At 40.6% G+C, this 11,704-nt stretch overlaps 1 protein-coding gene across 1 annotated transcript in view; it reads left to right on the top strand.

Moving 5' to 3' along the window:
* Window positions 1-8,914: 8,914 nt before the first annotated feature.
* Window positions 8,915-11,704, top strand: part of SPAG6 (sperm associated antigen 6) — a 68,856-nt gene continuing 66,066 nt past the window's right edge. Inside the window, exon 1 of the mRNA XM_058183184.1 lies at window positions 8,915-9,050. The gene's annotated coding sequence lies outside the window, so the exon portion shown is untranslated. The remainder of the gene's footprint in view (window positions 9,051-11,704) is intronic.

Raw genomic sequence — 11,704 nt, 5'->3', positions numbered from 1 at the left:
TTGACCGAATTTTTTTGCCTTCACGAAATCGTGCCTTCTTGTATTCTCTTTAATCCAGATGGAGGAATTTTAAACCATAAGTAAACCCGGATTCTACGGCTCCGACAAAGAGCATCGCAAAAAATAACCAAAATCCACAAAGAGAAATAAAAGTTCCATTAGTTATAGGCTGAAAATTCCTAGGAAGGAAGGAACCACAAAAGATAAAAGTTCACCATCGTCGAAATTAGTCTCTTCGACCTGATTGCATCTAAATAGGCAGAGTGTCCCAAATCTCCCTTGGAAACTGTTTCGGCGGGCGGTGCTGCTTGCCCTTCCGGCCATAAGTCCAGCCAATTTGCAGTGCAACAGAGCTCATCTCACCGCACTTCATTCACAAAGCTGCGGGCCCTTGGGATCCCGGGAGCTGAGCCTTCGAAAAGCTGGGTCTCTCCCCCCCACCCCCGCCGAAGCTTCTCAGATTGGGGGAGGCCATTTATTTTGGGGACCAAAGGAGGCGCCATTCGAAACTAAGAGAAATGTGATTTTTCTTGCCCTGAAATTGACATTTGTCCTTTATGTCTTTAATCTAGCAATTAGAGGTGCCCTTTTGCACTGCTTTGATTATTGTTTTTCCGAGTTTCCTTTCCAAAGGATGATGATTGCAGGGTCATGTAACTTTAATGCTTTTTTATCCCTCATTGACTGGTAAATTTGAAAATGGGAAACCTTCTCTTGCCTACTAAATTTTAGAGCTGGGTGAAAATTTGGATGCGCAATCCTTCAATTACACTTCGATTGCAACAAATTTAAAGGAAATTGGGAGGTTCTGCGTGTGTTCGATGGATCACTACTTTCAATTATAATTCCCACCCATTGTCTCTCGAGTTAATAATGTTTAAATGCAATGGGATTAAAATAATAAATTCTACTACACCGTAGAACGTATCCTCCAGAAGTGAGGCACTTTTCATTTGCATTCTTATCTAGAGAATAAAGCTCAACGATGTAATTCTGCAGCTCCGAAACTAAACATGAGGTTTATATATTCTCAAAGAGAAGACAAATGGGGGATCCTTGGTTGCCTCAGACCTCTCATTTCAACAAGCTACAAATATTCTTTTTTATAGGGAAGAGAAAGGATTCCCCTCTTTCTCCAGCAACTAACCATATTCTAAATCCCTTAGAGACTTATTTTCAAGATGGAATTCTGGAATCCTGATTAGTATGTGAAACGTGGGTTCTTTTTCCAACTATCGATGTTTAGAAGTCTGGGAGAGGAAACTCGCAATATTGCTCCCCCCTTGGAAGGGAAGGAAAGGCATGTGAGTGAACATTTATGTGGTTTTATGGATCCGACTCTTTAGAAGGTTACAACCCTGCCAAATGCTAGAAAAATCTCTTCCCTGCATATTTGTATATAAGCCATCCTTCACACCAAGCCTTCAAAGTGATGGCTGCCGGTTCTGGGACTCAAGACCTGTAGAAAACATCCCCTTAAGCTTGGATAGAATGGCAGGCAGAGATTTATGTGGATAATTCTTCAGGCAGATGGGAAACCCTGTTGCATTTCTTCTGCATTTCTGCAGTACTTGAGAGCACAGGAATCCAAGGCAAAGAGCAAGAAGAATTACACAGCAAGCCTTGAATGAACTTGCAAGGGATAAAAAAAAAAAGTTGAGGACTGTGTCACAGTCTTCCCAAGTCACATGAATGCATAGCTAAATACATCTTTCTGGAACATGGATCCAGGACAGTCTAGTGAATAGAAGCCAGAGATGTTGATTCTCCTGCTCAGGAGGACATTTAAAGGATTAATGTGGCTCCAAGCAACCCAGAGGCTTAAACTACCTCACACACACTTGTGAAGATGATCCGGACAGGAATGATGAATGAAAAATTTCAGTTCAAGTTATTCACAGATTATGATGAGAAGGTCTATTCACTGGGTGTTGGTTCAAACTGGATTAAAATATAATCTGGGTTTGTTGAGTTTGGCTTCACCAGTCTGGTGAACTCAAGGTATTGCCATCTATAGAGCAGTTTTATTATTCTGTGCATTGTGAACTGAGGTACCATGATTTGTTCATAATGATTTATGATTTACCCATTGCAGGAACCCAATTATGGTCTATTAATAAATTGGGATTCAACTAATGCCTTAGCTTAGTCTTTCTTCCATTATGCCATAGAACTGCTTTGAGGATAAGATGTGATGGGTGGGAGTGAAAAGCATGCTTTTCCTGGGAAAAAGTCAGGTTGGGATATAAAGAACTGCAACCATCTTTAGATATAATTCCTAATGTCGGATTGGAGGGAGGACTTTTTTCCCTTTTCTTTCCTGTCAAATTTGCTAAGAGAAGACCCTTTTAATTATGCTGGGATGATTCTGTTTTGAAGCTGCAGCCAGGCCCAGGTACTAGAGAATTTCCCAGGATAAATTCCTTGGTCAAGCTGAAAAGGAGAATTGGGGGTATTCAATCATTTGATTTTTTTGAAGAGTAACTCCATTGGATCCAGCAGGTTTTACTTTTGATTTTAGAAATGGTCAGAACCAGCATCTCTTTCTTTTTCTACAATTTTTATCAAATTATCTTCATGCATTGATTATTCATAACATCTAGAATAAATCCATCTTCTTTATATATCCCTTTGTTATATTTTTAGCAGTGATCCTCTAGCACTAGAATAACCTTTCAAGAAATTTCGTAAAAATTAAACCACGTTTGATGGCATAAAGCTACATATCACCTTAAGTACACCTAAAGAAAAGTGGTGTAGAAATTCTGAAGTAAGTCACTCAACACAGTTATAACTACTTATGATTAATATATTCATATTGCGGGACGGTGGATAAAGGCTATGTATAGGAGGCTGACTTCCAAGCATGTAAAATAAAATTTAAATGAAACTGAACGTTTCAGGTTATATTTCCAGATTCTGAATGTTGACTAGAGTGTTGTTCAGCTGATTCTTATATCTCCTTAAAGCCCATTTGGGATTCACCAGGGCCCTAAAAAGCTGTAAATCCTTCACTCTATATTCCACAAGTCTTGACACACCAGGTAAATGGAATTCGGGAGGTGGGGGAAGTAAGTGCAAAAATCGCCTGTTAAAAACGTAATTCTTAATGACCAATTGCTTGCGATCCATAAATTATTATAAGCACCGACAAAATTATCACAAAGCGTTAACGCAGTCGGATTTCACGTCTCTCTTTACCATCTGCTAATGCAAGAGAGAAAGAAGATGGATGTCAAAAAAAGATATTGTAAATATGATTTAAACATCAGTAACAATAAATTACTGCATGTGTCTAGGTAAGGATGGATCGCCTTAAAGACTGCCTTCTTGCAACTTCTGCCTACCGCTGTTGGTAAACAGAAAACAGAAGGGAGTCCAGATCCACCCTGCGATCCTAGCCAACCTCCCCTCCCCCCGATTCAGATACGAATCCGAATTCTCCATTGCCGCAGCTCTTTAGCAGCGGCCAATTTGCTCCCAGAGCAAAGGCTGCAAAGGGTACAGAAGCAACGGCGCCCGGCGCTTCCTCCCTCGACTTTCTGCCATCTTGGCTGCCGTTGTCTCTCCGTCGAACGCCTCTGATACAGGAGAGCCACCGCTCGGGGCCCCGCCGGGCCCAAGAGGGATACCAGACCACGCCGAGAACTCCGCCCTTCGGGCTCTTGCCGGCCTGGGTGTTGCTGTTCGGTTGCTAGGAGCAACAGCAGCTGAGCTGCGGTCTGCGGGTCCCGGACTCCTTACCTCCAGTACCAAGGCTTCTCTCTTTCTCTTACCCCTCACCCATCTCCCGCCAGAGAGCGAATACTTGGAGGAGGGGGGTGTCGGTGCGGCCCTAGTTATGTGTGAAATAGTGCAATGGACGTACACTCCCTTCTGCTCTCCCCTTCCCCCGGCAGCTAAGGCAGGGCGGCAGAGCCTGACACTGGTTAATCGACAAACCACAAAGTGGGGGGGACGTGGACGAGGGGACGCTTGACCAAGTGCAGGTTGGCTTCTGACAGGATTTTTGGGTCTAGGTCCACCGCCCGCTCTCCAAGTATCAGGAGCAGGATACCTCCAGCCGTTGCTCTCTACGGTAAGGATCGTCCACCTATTCGGCGGGCAATTTGTCATTTCTCAGGTCAGCGGATGACACCCCACCCCCGGGATTCCCCCTCCCCTGCCTTGCCAAGAGACCAGCCAGCAGCTTCTATTGGCAGTTTCTCCTTCAGCGCCCGTGGAAGAAGTAGATCTCCAGAGGACTAAGGGCACTTCTGGATGCCAACTTTAAATCCCTTGATAGTTTTTTTTTTAAAGAAAAGGAGAAAGAGGGCACTTCACATTCACTTCAAGGAGAGCAGGGCGTCTGAGGGGGAGGGAAACACTTGTGTGTGTCAGGGAGAGGAGGGTTTTCCTGCTTCCCCGCCACGTGGAGCCTCTCGCAGAAGCGTAGGATTTGCAGAAAATCCCGTTTTGGGGGATGTCTCCCAAATGCGTTGCAAAATGCAAAGTTAAGTCCGACTGATGAGGAAAGCCTTAAGTCCGGGACAAAGTCCGCAGGTCAGGAGAGTCCTTTCTTTAGAGGGAGCGCAGAGTTGAGGCTGGCCAACAAGAACGTTGCAAGAAAGCTGACTTCGAAGTGGGACCGAGGGTGTTTAAAGTATTCAAAACTCGCAGCTTTTTGGCATCAATTTCCGTTCAGGAATAAATTCAAGAAGGGCTATCTATGTGGCTGGAAGAATCCACACCGACTTGAAGGCACATAATCAATCAATCAACGGCCTCACTGAAAAGGAAATTAAAGATGGTATCTATGTAACATTTATAAAGATGCCTCTCCACCCTACCACTAGCGCGTCTCCAGTTTTTTTAAAAGTATCTTCGTATTATTTAATATTAATGTTTTTGTTGCCATTGATAACCTGAACTCTATTGCACCATTCCCTGCCTTGCAATGTTAGACTGAAATTCTAAGAGTCAGCTCTAAGAAGTAATGCCCAGAGATAATAGTGGTATTTACTTTTGAATAAAGATGCTGAGATTTCATTTAAAGTATATTCAGGTTGATTTTGGAGGACATGTGAATAAGAGGTGCAACCAGGAAATTTATAGCCCATTAGAGAAGAAGAGCATGCATATTATTCAGAGTTTAAAAAAATAATGAGAATAATCCAGCACAATCCATAACTGAGAACTCATTCAGCCCAGTCACATCCCATCATGGTTTTTTCATATTTCCAGAAAAAAATGAAAAGGAGGCTGGTTGGAGCACTGATGAGGTTCTACTAGCTCTATTATGCCCGTACAGACCACGAATTGAGGCAGACTATAATTGCTGCCTCAGTACCTCACTTACCACTCTCAGTATAGACCCGAAGGACCCTTTGGCCCTAAAGTTTTACCCCAAGTGCAGTAATTATGTGGAATTTTATTGCTAGACTACTTGATTCTCTACTTCTTGAATTGATCAAACTTTGGAAGTGTTGCCTACTTCGCTGAAAGGCAGGTTGAAAGTCCAGGTGTGCCAACATCTGGCTATCCAAGTTGATAGCAGGTGGACAAGCAGGTGTGTGTGTGTGTGTGTGTGTGTGTGAGTTCAAGAGGCGTCAAGCAACAGAGTTCATGGCCTGGCCCCATCCACTTTTGCAGCTTTGATTCCCTTGGATTTATTTTACAGAGTTGATTGGTTTGTGTGTGTTAATCTGGGCCACATTCTAATACAAGATTTTAGCATCCAGCAAACTGTCCTCCTCTGATCAGGTAAATTATATGCCTGGAAGAAGATTTCAGTCCAGGGAAAATGGACACCCTTGTTTTGTCTTGAACAGGCTTTAAATCCAATATGGTCATATCCCTTAAGAATCCACACTACAGCTTAACTAGTTCAATAGATTTGCATCCAGGAGCCTGGAAATTCTGAAGCTGAAGTCCATATGAAACAAATACTAATTATTTTCAGGAGTCCCATCTTGGGTCATTAGTTTAGTCACCTAACTCTGGGACTGGATGACTATAACAGGGTTGAAAATACCTGCTAAACCTTGATTGCCTGACAACCTGTAATGCATGGTTTTAGAGGTTGCAGGAAGATACAAGCCATAGTTTATCCATACAGTGCTGTTTTCACCAACCCATACTCTGAGAACACCCCTGTTTTTGTTTGTAAAAAATTGATGGGCCTTTTCTCCCAGGTAGACTTTCCCAAGCAAAGTTCTTCTGAGTCAGTTCCAGGCTACATTAGCAGGAAACTGGTGCCCTCTTCCAAGAACCCTTTCCCTGTCCCTCTTACTAGCTATTGCATTTGACAGTCTTATCTCCAATAGTAGCTAAACTTAACAGATTTAATATTCTGCCTTTGAATAGGGTTGGAATAAGGAAGGGGGAAAAATACTTTTGTATTAGAATGGCTAAGCATCTTAAGGCTACCTCCCTCATAGGTTGGGGAAGAGATGAAGGGAACATAATGGGGATAGTGACATTAAATTAAAGGTTGTCAGCAGATGCTTGTGCAATCACAAACCCAATTAGCTGGGTTCACACAATAAAATGCAAATGGGAAAAACACTGGTGGGAGGTCATTCTCAAATTAAATTGAAACCAGTGTATTGTAGTAATTAAGGTATTGTACTATGCCAGGGACGTGCAAATTCAGTTCACTCTTAGCCATACAAAAGGCCTTGGTGACTTCCAGACAATTGCTCTCCCTTCTCAACCCTATCTAGTCCACAAAATTGTGGTGGTGATAGGAAAAATAGGGAGGGAGAAGTGCAATAGGCTGCCTCATACCTTTGGGGAAAAACATTAGTGACATTATTTGTTTGATGGATTTAAATAAATATAAAATAGATGAATAAATTCTGCAGACAAAATAATCTCCAAGGGTACATGCTTAAAAACAAGTGATATATCAAAGACATGATAGTGCAGAAATGTCCAGCAAGATCAGCTCTACCATTTCCAGGTCATGCCAATACTTTTTTAGATTTCAAACACAAAGAAATGGAAATACTTCAGCCACTGGCCAAAGTAAAAAAGATGAGCTTGATGGAAATATATGAGGACTTTCCCTAGACAAAATAAATATAACTTTCTTTAAGCTTGGGAGGAACAAATGACATTTGGAAGCATCTCAAGCAAACATTTTCTGGAATAGAAGATGGAGTCTCCTGTAATAAACATTTTATTTATTTTAAAATAAATATTTTACTGTAATAAATTATGGCTTCAGTTTACTGATATATATATATATATCAGTAAACTGATATATATATATATATATCAGTTATAAACTGATATATATATATATATATATATTTGTCTTATATGATTTGGTTCTTCTCTTTTTCATCTTTAATAATTTTGTGCATTTTTGTATATTAATTTAGATAATTTAAAAAGCTATAAAAAGGGAGAAACAGCCAAATCAGTCTTGCAAGATTATTACTCACTTCCAATAGTTTTAGCATTCTGGTGAGGTCAGGTTTTCCTAGTGGGGCGGCAGCCAGATGCTTCTTAAACCTAGTTGGCTTGGAGGTAATGCTGGATGCTCATATATGTTCACCCTTATCCCACTTCTTCCCTCCTTCCAAGGCTTCTAAGCTTCTTGTGGAAGAGGATAAGGCTGAAAATAAAATGGGAGCCCATTCTTTTAAGTGCTAAAATAAAATAAAATAGACTTGAAGCCAATATTCATTTTCTCTGCCTAAGTGATTTTTGTGTCTATTGCCAGGATCTGGGGTTACTGCTACGTCCCTAAACATCCCATCCCTGCCTAACATTTAAACTTTATTTGGTAAGCAGATGTTTGCTTTGAATCGGACTTGGTATGAGATAGACAGACAGGAGCATTTTTCTTAGTGTTGGAAATGAAACTTGAAATGAAAATGAAATGTACTGAAACAGAAAGATATCGGTTCGCCCAATTGAGAGATCAGCGTTTTTCAAACATTTCAGGCCAGACCGATCTGCTTCAAATGGTCTACTCTAGACTCTAGCTAATTCACTTTCCCTCCCATTTCATTTTAGAACATGGGACAGCTCTGGGGGTGCAGCACTTCAGCGGTTTATGTAAGGAAGGAAGGACGGATTGGCAGCAGAGAAACAAATTCAAGTTCCAATGAAACGGAGAAGGGGCGAGGAGGTGCCTCATCTCACCGGACAGCTACTCCTGACTTAATTTGCTTGCGGAAAAGTTATGAGAACTTCCAAATTGGAAGGTTGTTTGGCTGTCTCAAAACTGCAGCTGAAGCAAAGAGTAAACAAGCCCTTCCTGTTTCTAAATTTTTCGGAAAGGTCTTGAGCCAACTCTTGGCAATTAACTGGGGGCTCTTCTCCCTGTGTTGCCAAGCAAAACGCCCCGAAGTCAGTGGGACCTTTTTCGGAGAAAAACTGGCTTAAGACTGGCCCAGCAAGGCGCCAAGTAGAAGTTGAACTCTCCGGACCCGACTCTACCCACTGCCTTTCGGTACGATGTAGGGACATCATACCCAGCCGTATCTCACTAGCGTGTGACCTTGGCAGACGCTGAGATGCTTTGGTTCACCCAAAGAATTCCTGCGTTTCCCAAAGGCTTGTGCGGAGTCTCGGCTAGAATTCAGATACCATACCAAGACGGACCATGGGCGTCTCTGGATCTACAAACTTAACATGTACAGGAAGCCTGATACCCACAGATAAGTTCAGTGTAAGTAAGCGGCTTGAGGCATATAATACATTAAGGTATCCTTACCTAATCTTGTTTTATTAATTAGCTGTCATGAGCTCAGTCAGCTCAAGAGAATAAATCACAAACCGAAATAACTGGGTTCACGCAAGGTAAGCTACAAAACTACTGCGCAGACTCTGTAAACAGAGTGGGAGAGAAGGAAACTCACAAAACCATTCACTCTGAACCGGCTTCTCCCCGCTCATCATCTGCGCCAGGAAACAGAATTTCGTATATAAATGTGGTTTTGATTCAGTATTTTGATCTTCAATTAGCGGTAGCGATTGAATTCATGTATCCGGCAATGATCGCGCTGGTTTCGTCAAAACCGAGGAGAAGCGGTTGATCACGCCAGAAACCGAAAGTAAGCAGGGCGGAAGACTGCTCGCGGGCCAAGCTTGTGATACTTAGTCCTTCCCCTGCATCTCAAGAACTGCTGAACCGAAGCGGTTCAGATTAAAACCAGATTCATTCACTGACCTAAACGGAGCCCTTGGGGGGCGAGGGGGGGCTCTGAGGCTGCTCAATAGTCCTTCCGAAACTGATGGCTCGCCGCCAGATCCGGAAACGATTTGCCAGTCGGTGTATATCTTAAACAGCGAACCGAAAACCCAATTAAAAGGATGGATTTGGACGTAAACCAGTCCGTCCGGAGTTCAGGAGGATTCAATAAGGTCAAAGCCTAAGAAAGAAGTCCCTGATTCAGCTTCACACCTCTTTATTCCTTTATTCTGGGAGTGTTAATCCTGGGAGTACTGGCTTTAATCACTTGCCCTTAGGCTAAAATACGACAGCAATATATGTTCAATATGAATCTTCTTGTCTCCCCTTCTGACTCCCAGATTTTACTTTTTTGCCTCATGAAGAATTCTTAAGAACTGGAAAACTTGCACTAACTTTCTAAACTTATGTAGGCCCAATAAATCTTACCTTAGTATAGATTCTGGAATTCCCCCCCCCCAACTACATGATTCCTCTTGGATTTTATTTTTAAACATTTGAAAAGTAATCTCACTTAAACTCCTGATTTCCTTCTGACATTTTAAATTATGGATGCCAGAAAGAACTAATAGTCATGGTTGTGCTGACCACACTTTTTAATCCTGATGTTTTCAATAAAGAGAATATCTGGAATTGATGTCTTTCAGTTGGAAAAATATTCTTTAGTTTTACTCTTATCTTGGTCATTAGGAAATAGTCCAACTTCTGTTTCAAAATGGATAGCATCAGATTCTATGCTCCTCTCCTAGAATTAATATTTCAAAACTGAGGAAACAGGCTTCAGAATCAAAATACAAACCAGATCAAATCAAAGGATATTATAGTTTCATTATAGTTAATGACTGTTCCTCATTAGATTAAATTTTCATTCACCAAATAAAACCTTAGTTAATAGGAAGCTCCATGCTTTGTCTCCCTAGATGTAAACAGCACACTGATGTTAAAAGTTGTACCCCATAGTCAACATTAATATCCAGTGGTTATCTAGACAAATTTCTGCAGGGTTTTTTTTTGACAAGATTTCAGAAGTGGTTTGTTATTGGCACCTTCTGAGTGAAAGTTACTGGTCCAACTGGCTTTGTGCCTACAGTGGCATTAGAACTCATGGTCTCTTCCAGCCTGATACCTTAACCAAATTTCTGAGTAAATGAATAAAAATAAAGATACTATCATCACTATAAATATTAAGAAAATACAGAGCGAACATTGAGAAATTCTCTTCATGTCTAACAATCATGAATTTGCAAACACTGTTCATTTCATTTACTCAACAGGTATCCAAATCTTGAAAGAGTTCATTCTATAAATTAAATATGTCTTCTTTTTATGTAATTGGGCAAGCAAATTACTTCTAAGGAACCCAGTTATGATTAATTCTGAAAAGTAAACTTTAACTGAAAAAAGTAAGCCTGCTCCCCAGGCACAGTTTTAGCACTATAGTTTTTAGAACAAAGAATGCAATTAGGCTAGCAAGTGGCATAGCATTTTTCCTGGAACTATCCAATTCACCTGTTGTGAGGATGAGGTTCAAATGTATTCTGTGTGTGTGTAAAAAATTCCTTGTAAATAGAAATACAGTATGTCCAAGAGAAAGCTAAGATTCAGCCTTATCTCTGACAGTCTAGTTTTATATATGCAAAAATTTTCTGTATGTAATAATACTTTTTGCTGTTACATCAATGAGTATATTTCAGAATTCGGAGAAAGAATAACAGGTGAACTTACTGTCATTGCTTTCTTGTCCACATACATCAAATTCCATTCATTTCCAAGACAGTTGCTAAAGGGAAAACACAATGATTTTTTTTCTGCAGCAGTGGCCTTTTTTCCCCCCTTGTGAGACTCATTTTGACCATTTCCTTTCTTGGGATGGGGGGTAGTGCCTCACTGTTTGAAAGAGAAACATTTGCCAGGGATCACTGCCCTCTTTGGCTGCCCAAGAATTAGAGTGACCAAGCATCCTAATGCACAGCTCTCTTCCTAAGCACTCTTTACAAGTATAATTGAAAACATAGAACATTTTATTTGCAACTAACAGATCATGGCCTGTATGCAGAAATCACATCTCTTTTATACTGCTGTTAGAAATGTTTAAAAAGTAAAAATAAGCAGATTTCTTCCATAATTTATACTCAAGCAGGTATAAACTTTTTATTTTTAAAAATCGGAGCTTATAGTTTTGATGTTAGGAGATGTGTGTGCATGCAAATGCTTTTTAATTTGTTTCTGTAATGCTCAGAGGATAGTCAGGTCTACCTAGCATTAAGTCTAATTGACAACAACAAATGTAAATATAACTGTACAAATTTGTGCCAAAAATCATGTTAGACTAAAATGTGGCTGATTAGCCAATGGCTCAGTGTACAGTGTTCCCAAAAAGAACACAACCAAATATTTTACTAAACACCAAATTTTTTTAATTTAATTGATAATGAATGTCATTATCTTCAAAGAGGCAAACTGAGTTTAGTGTTGCAACTTAATAAATCCTTTCATTTTACTGCATTGAAATTAATA

The sequence above is a fragment of the Ahaetulla prasina genome, chromosome 4 (assembly GCF_028640845.1).
Source record: "Ahaetulla prasina isolate Xishuangbanna chromosome 4, ASM2864084v1, whole genome shotgun sequence".
In the NCBI taxonomy this organism is placed as follows: domain Eukaryota; kingdom Metazoa; phylum Chordata; class Lepidosauria; order Squamata; family Colubridae; genus Ahaetulla; species Ahaetulla prasina.
The sequence above is the reverse complement of the archived record's forward strand: the minus strand, read 5'-3'. Positions and strand labels throughout refer to the sequence as shown.